Source organism: Stenella coeruleoalba (assembly GCF_951394435.1).
Source record: "Stenella coeruleoalba genome assembly, chromosome: 4".
NCBI classification, from domain to species: Eukaryota; Metazoa; Chordata; class Mammalia; order Artiodactyla; family Delphinidae; genus Stenella; species Stenella coeruleoalba.
Genome location: NC_137149.1, coordinates 90328431 through 90343349, shown reverse-complemented (window position 1 = coordinate 90343349; position 14919 = coordinate 90328431).

Sequence of the window (14919 nt, the reverse complement as noted above, 5' to 3'; positions counted from 1 at the left end):
TAACTGAAATAAGTCACACAGAAAAAGAAACATCATAAGATATCACTAATACACGGAATGTAAACTTGGCTACACAGGAACTGAATTCCAAAACAGAAAAGGGTCTCAAATTTAGAAAACCAACTTATGCTTTCTTAAGGGTAAAGGTGGGTTGGGTTGCTGCATAAAACCAGAGATTGAAATGAGCACAGATAAAGTTCCTTAAGCCAAATATGGAATAGACAAGAGCTACTCCTTGCTCAACGAAATGGACTCAACACCGCATATTAAACGCCTAAGAATGTACCTGACTAGTAAGTATCTTAAAACCTATGGATTGCTATGTCTCCGAAAGAGAATCAAGCATGTTTACAGGGGCATAAACGCAGCAGTGATAGGATTGGAGAGGTTCGGTGAGCAAATGAAGACCCTTTGAAGTCATATTGCATGGTACCCATTCCACGGGTCTCAACTCTCCAGGTTTAAGGTATTCTTCCTTCAGCTAAAACATGCATGTGGAACCCAGAGTATGATCAACCATGTGATCGGGAGATGTGTTCAAATATGTCTCAGTTTTCGTACCCTGGTACTCGGGTGCAACATTCCAGACGCTTTACTAACACTCTCCCCACTTGGAGAGTCAGCGCCTTTAACCTCCTGTTTGGCCCAGTTTGCAATTTCTGCGGAAGATGAACAGGAATAGCGAGAACCAATGAGAGGCTAGCTGGAGGTGTCTGGACGGGCAAATTTAACTCTCATTTCCCACCAGGAAGAGGAAATAACCAAAGGCTCAGCGTGCCGTACCGGAACCAGATTAGGGCCTGAAGCCATCCTGCGGTGTTGCGGCCAGCTCAAAAGAAAGCGAGTTGAAGAAAGGAGCTCAGGGGCACTGTAATTCACAAACCTGCAGAGTTATAAATGACAGCTATCGTCCAAAAATAGACTGAAGTAAGGCTGCCAAGAGGACTTGAAAGCGGGGCAGAATTGCAGGAAACCGATTTCAGGAGGTAGACTGGAATTGCATTGAAAGCATAGGAAAAGAGGCAGAACGTCCACAATGATGCACTTGGCCAAAAAGGGCGTATGCGTTTTTTCCTGAATATATTCAGGAAAAAACGCATACGCCCTTTTTGGCCAACCAAGAATGCTTGCAAAGGAAATCTGCACTACAATGAAGTCTCACTTCCCCCCGGTCAAAAGGGCCATCTGAAAAAAGTGTAAAATCCAGAAAGGCAGGACAGGCCATGGAGAACTGGGAGCCTTGTTATGCTGATGGGCGGGATGTAAATTGCCAACAGACACTCGGGAGAAGTGTATGGTGTTTCCTGAAACATCTAAAAAACAAAGCAACAGAACCTAGGGCACTTCCACTTATGGTCCTATAGCTTAGGGAAATTAAAATCAAAAAGACACAGCCACCCCAAAGTTTGGAACGGCTCTGTTTACAAGAACCTCATTTACAGTACAAGTTCAACATCGCAGAAAGTGAAAAATGGAGAAAGAAGTTGTGGTATTTACTTACAAAGCAATATCACTCAGCAATGAAATCTGTGTCATCAGGCCCTTAGCAGCACAATGAGTGGATTCAGGTATGATGATTCTAACTGAAATAAGTCACACAGAAAAAGAAACATCATAAGATATCAGTAATACACGGAATGTAAACTTGGCTACACAGGAACTGAATTACAGAACAGAACAGGGTCTCAAATTTAGAAAACCAACTTATGCTTGCTTAAGGGTAAAGGTGAGTTGGGGTGCTGCATAAAACCAGAGATTGAAATGAGCACAGATAAAGTTCCTTAAGCCAAATATGGAATAGACAAGAGCTACTCCTTGCTCAACGAAATGGACTCAACACCGCATATTAAACGCCTAAGAATGTACCTGACTAGTAAGTATCTTAAAACCTATGGATTGCTATGTCTCCGAAAGAGAATCAAGCATGTGTACAGGGGCATAAACGCAGCAGTGATAGGATTGGAGAGGTTCGGTGAGCAAATGAAGACCCTTTGAAGTCATATTGCATGGTTCCCATTCCACGGGTTTCAACTACACAGGTTTAAGGTATTCTTCCTTCAGCTAAAACATGCATGTGGAACCCAGAGTATGATCAACCATGTGATCGGGAGATGTGTTCAAATATGTCTCAGTTTTCGTACCCTGGTACTCGGGTGCAACATTCCAGACGCTTTACTAACACTCTCCCGACTTGGAGAGTCAGTCCCTTTAACCTCCTGTTTGGCCCAGTTTGCAATTTCTGCGGAAGATGAACAGGAATAGCGAGAACCAATGAGAGGCTAGCTGGAGGTGTCTGGACGGGCAAATTTAACTCTCATTTCCCACCAGGAAGAGGAATTAACCAAAGGCTCAGCATGCCGGGCCGGAACAAGATTAGGGCCTGAAGCCATCCTGCGGTGTTGCGGCCAGGTCACAAGAAAGCGAGTTGAAGAAAGGAGCTCAGGGGCACTGTAATTCACAAACCTGCAGAGTTATAAATGACAGCTATCGTCCAAAACTATACTGAAGTAAGGCTGCCAAGAGGACTTGAAAGCGGGGCAGAATTGCAGGAAACCGATTTCAGGAGGTAGACTGGAATTGCATTGAAAGCATAGGAAAAGAGGCAGAACGTCCACAATGATGCACTTGGCCAAAAAGGGCGTATGCGTTTTTTCCTGAATATATTCAGGAAAAAACGCATACGCCCTTTTTGGCCAACCAAGCAAGCTTGCAAAGGAAATCTGCACTACAATGAAGTCTCACTTCCCCCCGGTCAAAAGGGCCATCTGAAAAAAGTGTAAAATCCAGAAAGGCAGGACAGGCCATGGAGAACTGGGAGCCTTGTTATGCTGATGGGCGGGATGTAAATTGCCAACAGACACTCGGGAGAAGTGTATGGTGTCTCCTGGAACATCTAAAAAACAAAGCAACAGAGCCTAGGGCACTGCCACTTATGGTCCTATAGCTTAGGGAAATTAAAATCAAAAAGACACAGCCACCCCAAAGTTTGGGACGCCTCTGTTTACAATAACCTCGTTTACCATACAAGTTCAATATCACAGAAAGTGAAAAATGGATAAAGAACTTGTGGTACTTACGTACAATGCAGTATCACTCAGCAATGAAATCAATGTCATCAGGCCCGTAGCATCATAATGAGTGGATTCAGGTACGATGATTCTAACTGAAATAAGTCACACAGAAAAAGAAACATCATAAGATATCACTAATACACGGAATGTAAACTTGGCTACACAGGAACTGAATTCCAAAACAGAAAAGGGTCTCAAATTTAGAAAACCAACTTATGCTTGCTTAAGGGTAAAGGTGGGTTGGGTTGCTGCATAAAACCAGAGACTGAAATGAGCACAGATAAAGTTCCTTAAGCCAAATATGGAATAGACAAGAGCTACTCCTTGCTCAACGAAATGGACTCAACACCGCATATTAAACGCCTAAGAATGTACCTGACTAGTAAGTATCTTAAAACCTATGGATTGCTATGTCTCCGAAAGAGAATCAAGCATGTTTACAGGGGCATAAACGCAGCAGTGATAGGATTGGAGAGGTTCGGTGAGCAAATGAAGACCCTTTGAAGTCATATTGCATGGTACCCATTCCACGGGTTTCAACTACCCAGGTTTTAGGTATTCTTCCTTCAGCTAAAACATGCATGTGGAACCCAGAGTATGATCAACCATGTGATCGGGAGACGTGTTCAAATATGTCTCAGTTTTCGTACCCTGGTACTCGGGTGCAACATTCCAGACGCTTTACTAACACTCTCCCGACTTGGAGAGTCAGTCCCTTTAACCTCCTGTTTCGCCCAGTTTGCAATTTCTGCGGAAGATGAACAGGAATAGCGAGAACCAATGAGAGGCTAGCTGGAGGTGTCTGGACGGGCAAATTTAACTCTCATTTCCCACCAGGAAGAGGAAATAACCAGAGGCTCAGCGTGCCGTGCCGGAACCATATTAGGGCCTGAAGCCATCCTGCGGTGTTGCGGCCAGCACACAAGAAAGCGAGTTGAAGAAAGGAGCTCAGGGGCACTGTAATTCACAAACCTGCAGAGTTATAAATGACAGCTATCGTCCAAAAATAGACTGAGGTAAGGCTGCCAAGAGGACTTGAAAGCGGGGCAGAATTGCAGGAAACCGATTTCAGGAGGTAGACTGGAATTGCATTGAAAGCATAAGAAAAGAGGCAGAACGTCCACAATGATGCACTTGGCCAAAAAGGGCGTATGCGTTTTTTCCTGAATATATTCAGGAAAAAACGCATACGCCCTTTTTGGCCAACCAAGCAAGCTTGCAAAGGAAATCTGCACTACAATGAAGTCTCACTTCCCCCCGGTCAAAAGGGCCATCTGAAAAAAGTGTAAAATCCAGAAAGGCAGGACAGGCCATGGAGAACTGGGAACCTTGTTATGCTGATGGGTGGGATGTAAATTGCCAACAACCACTCGGGAGAAGTGTATGGTGTTTCCTGAAACATCTAAAAAACAAAGCAACAGAACCTAGGGCACTTCCACTTATGGTCCTATAGCTTAGGGAAATTAAAATCAAAAAGACACAACCACCCCAAAGTTTGGAACGGCTCTGTTTACAAGAACCTCATTTACAGTACAAGTTCAACATCGCAGAAAGTGAAAAATGGAGAAAGAAGTTGTGGTATTTACTTACAAAGCAATATCACTCAGCAATGAAATCTGTGTCATCAGGCCCTTAGCAGCACAATGAGTGGATTCAGGTATGATGATTCTAACTGAAATAAGTCACACAGAAAAAGAAACATCATAAGATATCAGTAATACACGGAATGTAAACTTGGCTACACAGGAACTGAATTACAGAACAGAACAGGGTCTCAAATTTAGAAAACCAACTTATGCTTGCTTAAGGGTAAAGGTGAGTTGGGGTGCTGCATAAAACCAGAGATTGAAATGAGCACAGATAAAGTTCCTTAAGCCAAATATGGAATAGACAAGAGCTACTCCTTGCTCAACGAAATGGACTCAACACCGCATATTAAACGCCTAAGAATGTACCTGACTAGTAAGTATCTTAAAACCTATGGATTGCTATGTCTCCGAAAGAGAATCAAGCATGTGTACAGGGGCATAAACGCAGCAGTGATAGGATTGGAGAGGTTCGGTGAGCAAATGAAGACCCTTTGAAGTCATATTGCATGGTTCCCATTCCACGGGTTTCAACTACACAGGTTTAAGGTATTCTTCCTTCAGCTAAAACATGCATGTGGAACCCAGAGTATGATCAACCATGTGATCGGGAGATGTGTTCAAATATGTCTCAGTTTTCGTACCCTGGTACTCGGGTGCAACATTCCAGACGCTTTACTAACACTCTCCCGACTTGGAGAGTCAGTCCCTTTAACCTCCTGTTTGGCCCAGTTTGCAATTTCTGCGGAAGATGAACAGGAATAGCGAGAACCAATGAGAGGCTAGCTGGAGGTGTCTGGACGGGCAAATTTAACTCTCATTTCCCACCAGGAAGAGGAATTAACCAAAGGCTCAGCATGCCGGGCCGGAACAAGATTAGGGCCTGAAGCCATCCTGCGGTGTTGCGGCCAGGTCACAAGAAAGCGAGTTGAAGAAAGGAGCTCAGGGGCACTGTAATTCACAAACCTGCAGAGTTATAAATGACAGCTATCGTCCAAAACTATACTGAAGTAAGGCTGCCAAGAGGACTTGAAAGCGGGGCAGAATTGCAGGAAACCGATTTCAGGAGGTAGACTGGAATTGCATTGAAAGCATAGGAAAAGAGGCAGAACGTCCACAATGATGCACTTGGCCAAAAAGGGCGTATGCGTTTTTTCCTGAATATATTCAGGAAAAAACGCATACGCCCTTTTTGGCCAACCAAGCAAGCTTGCAAAGGAAATCTGCACTACAATGAAGTCTCACTTCCCCCCGGTCAAAAGGGCCATCTGAAAAAAGTGTAAAATCCAGAAAGGCAGGACAGGCCATGGAGAACTGGGAGCCTTGTTATGCTGATGGGCGGGATGTAAATTGCCAACAGACACTCGGGAGAAGTGTATGGTGTCTCCTGGAACATCTAAAAAACAAAGCAACAGAGCCTAGGGCACTGCCACTTATGGTCCTATAGCTTAGGGAAATTAAAATCAAAAAGACACAGCCACCCCAAAGTTTGGGACGCCTCTGTTTACAATAACCTCGTTTACCATACAAGTTCAATATCACAGAAAGTGAAAAATGGATAAAGAACTTGTGGTACTTACGTACAATGCAGTATCACTCAGCAATGAAATCAATGTCATCAGGCCCGTAGCATCATAATGAGTGGATTCAGGTACGATGATTCTAACTGAAATAAGTCACACAGAAAAAGAAACATCATAAGATATCACTAATACACGGAATGTAAACTTGGCTACACAGGAACTGAATTCCAAAACAGAAAAGGGTCTCAAATTTAGAAAACCAACTTATGCTTGCTTAAGGGTAAAGGTGGGTTGGGTTGCTGCATAAAACCAGAGACTGAAATGAGCACAGATAAAGTTCCTTAAGCCAAATATGGAATAGACAAGAGCTACTCCTTGCTCAACGAAATGGACTCAACACCGCATATTAAACGCCTAAGAATGTACCTGACTAGTAAGTATCTTAAAACCTATGGATTGCTATGTCTCCGAAAGAGAATCAAGCATGTTTACAGGGGCATAAACGCAGCAGTGATAGGATTGGAGAGGTTCGGTGAGCAAATGAAGACCCTTTGAAGTCATATTGCATGGTACCCATTCCACGGGTTTCAACTACCCAGGTTTTAGGTATTCTTCCTTCAGCTAAAACATGCATGTGGAACCCAGAGTATGATCAACCATGTGATCGGGAGACGTGTTCAAATATGTCTCAGTTTTCGTACCCTGGTACTCGGGTGCAACATTCCAGACGCTTTACTAACACTCTCCCGACTTGGAGAGTCAGTCCCTTTAACCTCCTGTTTCGCCCAGTTTGCAATTTCTGCGGAAGATGAACAGGAATAGCGAGAACCAATGAGAGGCTAGCTGGAGGTGTCTGGACGGGCAAATTTAACTCTCATTTCCCACCAGGAAGAGGAAATAACCAGAGGCTCAGCGTGCCGTGCCGGAACCATATTAGGGCCTGAAGCCATCCTGCGGTGTTGCGGCCAGCACACAAGAAAGCGAGTTGAAGAAAGGAGCTCAGGGGCACTGTAATTCACAAACCTGCAGAGTTATAAATGACAGCTATCGTCCAAAAATAGACTGAGGTAAGGCTGCCAAGAGGACTTGAAAGCGGGGCAGAATTGCAGGAAACCGATTTCAGGAGGTAGACTGGAATTGCATTGAAAGCATAAGAAAAGAGGCAGAACGTCCACAATGATGCACTTGGCCAAAAAGGGCGTATGCGTTTTTTCCTGAATATATTCAGGAAAAAACGCATACGCCCTTTTTGGCCAACCAAGCAAGCTTGCAAAGGAAATCTGCACTACAATGAAGTCTCACTTCCCCCCGGTCAAAAGGGCCATCTGAAAAAAGTGTAAAATCCAGAAAGGCAGGACAGGCCATGGAGAACTGGGAACCTTGTTATGCTGATGGGTGGGATGTAAATTGCCAACAACCACTCGGGAGAAGTGTATGGTGTTTCCTGAAACATCTAAAAAACAAAGCAACAGAACCTAGGGCACTTCCACTTATGGTCCTATAGCTTAGGGAAATTAAAATCAAAAAGACACAACCACCCCAAAGTTTGGAACGGCTCTGTTTACAAGAACCTCGTTTACAGTACAAGTTCAACATCGCAGAAAGTGAAAAATGGATAAAGAAGTTGTGGTATTTACTTACAAAGCAATATCACTCAGCAATAAAATCTATGTCATCAGGCCCGTAGCAGCATAATGAGTGGATTCAGGTACGATGATTCTAACTGAAATAAGTCACACAGAAAAAGAAACATCATAAGATATCAGTAATACACGGAATGTAAACTTGGCTACACAGGAACTGAATTACAGAACAGAACAGGGTCTCAAATTTAGAAAACCAACTTATGCTTGCTTAAGGGGAAAGGGGAGTTGGGGTGCTGCATAAAACCAGAGATTGAAATGAGCACAGATAAAGTTCCTTAAGCCAAATATGGAATAGAGAAGAGCTACTCCTTGCTCAACGAAATGGACTCAACACCGCATATTAAACGCCTAAGAATGTACCTGACTAGTAAGTATCTTAAAACCTATGGATTACTATGTCTCCAAAAGAGAATCAAGCGTGTGTACAGGGGCATAAACGCAGCAGTGATAGGATTGGAGAGGTTCGGTGAGCAAATGAAGACCCTTTGAAGTCATATTGCATGGTACCCATACCACGGGTTTCAACTACCCAGGTTTTAGGTATTCTTCCTTCAGCTAAAACATGCATGTGGAACCCAGAGTATGATCAACCATGTGATCGGGAGACGTGTTCAAATATGTCTCAGTTTTCGTACCCTGGTACTCGGGTGCAACATTCCAGACGCTTTACTAACACTCTCCCGACTTGGAGAGTCAGTCCCTTTAACCTCCTGTTTGGCCCAGTTTGCAATTTCTGCGGAAGATGAACAGGAATAGCGAGAACCAATGAGAGGATAGCTGGAGGTGTCTGGACGGGCAAATTTAACTCTCATTTCCCACCAGGAAGAGGAATTAACCAAAGGCTCAGCATGCCGGGCCGGAACCAGATTAGGGCCTGAAGTCATCCTGCGGTGTTGCGGCCAGGTCACAAGAAAGCGAGTTGAAGAAAGGAGCTCAGGGGCACTGTAATTCACAAACCTGCAGAGTTATAAATGACAGCTATCGTCCAAAAATAGACTGAAGTAAGGCTGCCAAGAGGACTTGAAAGTGGGGCAGAATTGCAGGAAACCGATTTCAGGAGGTAGACTGGAATTGCATTGAAAGCATAGGAAAACAGGCAAAACGTCCACAATGATGCACTTGGCCAAAAAGGGCGTATGCGTTTTTTCCTGAATATATTCAGGAAAAAACGCATACGCCCTTTTTGGCCAACCAAGCAAGCTTGCAAAGGAAATCTGCACTACAATGAAGTCTCACTTCCCCCCTGTCAAAAGGGCCATCTGAAAAAAGTGTAAAATCCAGAAAGGCAGGACAGGCCATGGAGAACTGGGAGCCTTGTTATGCTGATGGGCGGGATGTAAATTGCCAACAGACACTCGGGAGAAGTGTATGGTGTTTCCTGAAACATCTAAAAAACAAAGCAACAGAGCCTAGGGCACTTCCACTTATGGTCCTATAGCTTAGGGAAATTAAAATCAAAAAGACACAACCACCCCAAAGTCTGGGACGCCTCTGTTTACAAGAACCTCATTTACCATACAAGTTCAATATCACAGAAAGTGAAAAATGGATAAAGAACTTGTGCTACTTACGTACAATGCAGTATCACTCAGCAATGAAATCTATGTCATCAGGCCCGTAGCAGCATAATGAGTGGATTCAGGTACGATGATTCTAACTGAAATAAGTCACACAGAAAAAGAAACATCATAAGATATCACTAATACACGGAATGTAAACTTGGCTACACAGGAACTGAATTCCAAAACAGAACAGGGTCTCAAATTTAGAAAACCAACTTATGCTTGCTTAAGGGGAAAGGTGAGTTGGGGTGCTGCATAAAACCAGAGATTGAAATGAGCACAGATAAAGTTCCTGAAGCCAAATATGGAATAGACAAGAGCTACTCCTTGCTCAACGAAATGGACTCAACACCGCATATTAAACGCCTAAGAATGTACCTGACTAGTAAGTATCTTAAAACTTATGGATTGCTATGTCTCCGAAAGAGAATCAAGCATGTGTACAGGGGCATAAACGGAGCAGTGATAGGATTGGAGAGGTTCGGTGAGCAAATGAAGACCCTTTGAAGTCATATTGCATGGTACCCATTCCACGGGTTTCAACTACCCAGGTTTTAGGTATTCTTCCTTCAGCTAAAACATGCATGTGGAACCCAGAGTATGATCAACCATGTGATCGGGAGACGTGTTCAAATATGTCTCAGTTTTCCTCCCGTGGTACTCGGGTACAACATTCCAGACGCTTTACTAACACTCTCCCCACTTGGAGAGTCAGCGCCTTTAACCTCCTGTTTGGCCCAGTTTGCAATTTCTGCGGAAGATGAACAGGAATAGCGAGAAGCAATGAGAGACTAGCTGGAGGTGTCTGGACGGGCAAATTTAACTCTCATTTCCCACCAGGAAGAGGAAATAACCAAAGGCTCAGCGTGCTGTGCCGGAACCATATTAGGGCCTGAAGCCATCCTGCGGTGTTGCGGCCAGCTCAAAAGAAAGCGAGTTGTAGAAAGGAGCTCAGGGACACTGTAATTCACAAACCTGCAGAGTTATAAATGACAGCTATCGTCCAAAAATAGACTGAAGTAAGGCTGCCAAGAGGACTTGAAAGTGGGGCAGAATTGCAGGAAACCGATTTCAGGAGGTAGACTGGAATTGCATTGAAAGCATAGGAAAAGAGGCAGAACGTCCACAATGATGCACTTGGCCAAAAAGGGCGTATGCATTTTTTCCTGAATATATTCAGGAAAAAACTCATACGCCCTTTTTGGCCAACCAAGCAAGCTTGCAAAGGAAATCTGCACTACAATGAAGTCTCACTTCCCCCCGGTCAAAAGGGCCATCTGAAAAAAGTGTAAAATCCAGAAAGGCAGGACAGGCCATGGAGAACTGGGAACCTTGTTATGCTGATGGGTGGGATGTAAATTGCCAACAACCACTCGGGAGAAGTGTATGGTGTTTCCTGAAACATCTAAAAAACAAAGCAACAGAACCTAGGGCACTTCCACTTATGGTCCTATAGCTTAGGGAAATTAAAATCAAAAAGACACAGCCACCCAAAAGTTTGGAACGGCTCTGTTTACAAGAACCTCGTTTACAGTACAAGTTCAACATCGCAGAAAGTGAAAAATGGATAAAGAAGTTGTGGTATTTACTTACAAAGCAATATCACTCAGCAATGAAATCTATGTCATCAGGCCCGTAGCAGCATAATGAGTGGATTCAGGTACGATGATTCTAACTGAAATAAGTCACACAGAAAAAGAAACATCATAAGATATCACTAATACACGGAATGTAAACTTGGCTACACAGGAACTGAATTACAGAACAGAACAGGGTCTCAAATTTAGAAAACCAACTTATGCTTGCTTAAGGGTAAAGGTGAGTTGGGGTGCTGCATAAAACCAGAGATTGAAATGAGCACAGATAAAGTTCCTTAAGCCAAATATGGAATAGATAAGAGCTACTCCTTGCTCAACGAAATGGACTCAACACCGCATATTAAACGCCTAAGAATGTACCTGACTAGTAAGTATCTTAAAACCTATGGATTACTATGTCTCCAAAAGAGAATCAAGCGTGTGTACAGGGGCATAAACGAAGCAGTGATACAATTTGAGAGGTTCGGTGAGCAAATGAAGACCCTTTGAATTCATATTGCATGGTACCCATTACACGGGTCTCAACTCTCCAGGTTTAAGGTATTCTTCCTTCAGCTAAATCATGCATGTGGAACCCAGAGTATGATCAACCATGTGAACGGGAGACGTGTTCAAATATGTCTCAGTTTTCATACCCTGGTACTCGGGTACAACATTCCAGACGCTTTACTAACACTCTCCCGACTTGGAGAGTCAGTCCCTTTAACCTCCTGTTTGGCCCAGTTTGCAATTTCTGCAGAAGATGAACAGGAATAGCGAGAACCAATGAGAGGCTAGCGGGAGGTGTCTGGACGGGCAAATTTTACTCTCATTTCCCACCAGGAAGAGGAATTAACCAAAGGCTCAGCATGCCGGGCCGGATCCAGATTAGGGCCTGAAGCCATCCTGCGGTGTTGCGGCCAGGTCACAAGAAAGCGAGTTGAAGAAAGGAGCTCAGGGGCACTGTAATTCACAAACCTGCAGAGTTATAAATGACAGCTATCGTCCAAAAATAGACTGAAGTAAGGCTGCCAAGAGGACTTGAAAGCGGGGCAGAATTGCAGGAAACCGATTTCAGGAGGTAGACTGGAATTGCATTGAAAGCATAGGACAAGAGGCAGAACGTCCACAATGATGCACTTGGCCAAAAAGGGCGTATGCGTTTTTTCCTGAATATATTCAGGAAAAAACGCATACGCCCTTTTTGGCCAACCAAGCAAGCTTGCAAAGGAAATCTGCACTACAATGAAGTCTCACTTCCCCCCGGTCAAAAGGGCCATCTGAAAAAAGTGTAACATCCAGAAAGGCAGGACAGGCCATGGAGAACTGGGAGCCTTGTTATGCTGATGGGCGGGATGTAAATTGCCAACAGACACTTGGGAGAAGTGTATGGTGTTTCCTGAAACATCTAAAAAACAAAGCAACAGAGCTTAGGGCACTGCCACTTATGGTCCTATAGCTTAGGGAAATTAAAATCAAAAAGACACAGCCACCCCATAGTTTGGGACACATCTGTTTACAAGAATCTCGTTTACCGTACAAGTTCAATATCACAGAAAGTGAAAAATGGATAAAGAACTTGTGGTACTTACGTACAATGCAGTATCACTCAGCAATGAAATCTATGTCATCAGGCCCGTAGCAGCATAATGAGTGGATTCAGGTACGATGATTCTAACTGAAATAAGTCACACAGAAAAAGAAACATCATAAGATATCACTAATACACGGAATGTAAACTTGGCTACACAGGAACTGAATTACAGAACAGAACTGGGTCTCAAATTTAGAAAACCAACTTATGCTTGCTTAAGGGGAAAGGTGAGTTGGGGTGCTGCATAAAACCAGAGATTGAAATGAGCACAGATAAAGTTCCTTAAGCCAAATATGGAATAGACAAGAGCTACTCCTTGCTCAACGAAATGGACTCAACACCCCATATTAAACGCCTAAAAATGTACCTGACTAGTAAGTATCTTAAAACCTATGGATTGCTATGTCTCTGAAGGAGAATCAAGCATGTGTACAGGGGCATAAACGCAGCAGTGATAGGATTGGAGAGGTTTGGTGAGCAAATGAAGACCCTTTGAAGTCATATTGCATGGTACCCATTCCACGGGTTTCAACTACCCTGGTTTTAGGTATTCTTCCTTCAGCTAAATCATGCATGTGGAACCCAGAGTATGATCAACCATGTGATCGGGAGACGTGTTCAAATATGTCTCAGTTTTCGTACCCTGGTACTCGGGTGCAACATTCCAGATGCTTTACTAACACTCTCCCGACTTGGAGAGTCAGTGCCTTTAACCTCCTGTTTGGCCCAGTTTGCAATTTCTGCGGAAGATGAACAGGAATAGCGAGAACCAATGAGAGACTAACTGGAGGTGTCTGAACGGGCAAATTTAACTCTCATTACCCACCAGGAAGAGGAAATAACCAAAGGCTCAGCGTGCCGTGCCGGAACCAGATTAGGGCCTGAAGCCATCCTGCGGTGTTGCGGCCAGCTCAAAAGAAAGCGAGTTGAAGAAAGGAGCTCAGGGGCACTGTAATTCACAAACCTGCAGAGTTATAAATGACAGCTATCGTCCAAAAATATACTGAAGTAAGGCTGCCAAGAGGACTTGAAACGGGGCAGAATTGCAGGAAACCGATTTCAGAAGGTAGACTGGAATTGCATTGAAAGCATAGGAAAAGAGGCAGAACGTCCACAATGATGCACTTGGCCAAAAAGGGCGTATGCGTTTTTTCCTGAATATATTCAGGAAAAAACACATACGCCCTTTTTGGCCAACCAAGCAAGCTTGCAAAGAAATCTGCACTACAATGAAGTCTCACTTCCCCCCGGTCAAAAGGGCCATCTGAAAAAAGTGTAAAATCCAGAAAGGCAGGACAGGCCATGGAGAACTGGGAGCCTTGTTATGCTGATGGGCGGGATGTAAATTGCCAACAGCCACTCTGGAGAAGTGTATGTTGTTTCCTGAAACATCGAAAAAACAAAGCAACAGAGCCTAGGGCACTTCCACTTATGGTCCTATAGCTTAGGGAAATTAAAATCAAAAAGACACAGCCACCCCAAAGTTTGGAACGGCTCTGTTTACAAGAACCTCGTTTACAGTACAAGTTCAACATCGCAGAAAGTGAAAAATGGATAAAGAAGTTGTGGTATTTACTTACAAAGCAATACCACTCAGCAATGAAATCTGTGTCATCAGGCCCTTACCAGCACAATGAGTGGATTCAGGTATGATGATTCTAACTGAAATAAGTCACACAGAAAAAGAAACATCATAAGATATCATTAATACACGGAATGTAAACTTGGCTACACAGGAACTGAATTCCAAAACAGAACAGGGTCTCAAATTTAGAAAACCAACTTATGCTTGCTTAAGGGGAAAGGTGAGTTTGGTTGCTGCATAAAACCAGAGATTGAAATGAGCACAGATAAAGTGCCTTAAGCCAAATATGGAATAGACAAGAGCTACTCCTTGCTCAACGAAATGGACTCAACACCCCATATTAAACGTCTAAGAATGTACCTGAGTAGTGAGTATCTTAAAACCTATGCATTGCTATGTCTCTGAAAGAGAATCAAGCATGTGTACAGGGGCATAAATGCAGCAGTGATAGGATTGGAGAGGTTCGGTGAGCAAATGAAGACCCTTTGAATTCATATTGCATGGTACCCATTCCACGGGTTTCAACTACCCAGGTTTAAGGTATTCTTCCTTCAGCTAAAACATGCATGTGGAACCTAGAGTATGATCAACCATGTGATCGGGAGACATGTTCAAATATGTCTCAGTTTTCGTACCCTGGTACTCGGGTGCAACATTCCAGAAGCTTTACTAACACTCTCCCCACTTGGAGAGTCAGCGCCTTTAACTTCCTGTTTGGCCCAGTTTGCAATTTCTGCGGAAGATGAACAGGAATAGCGAGAACCAATGAGAGACT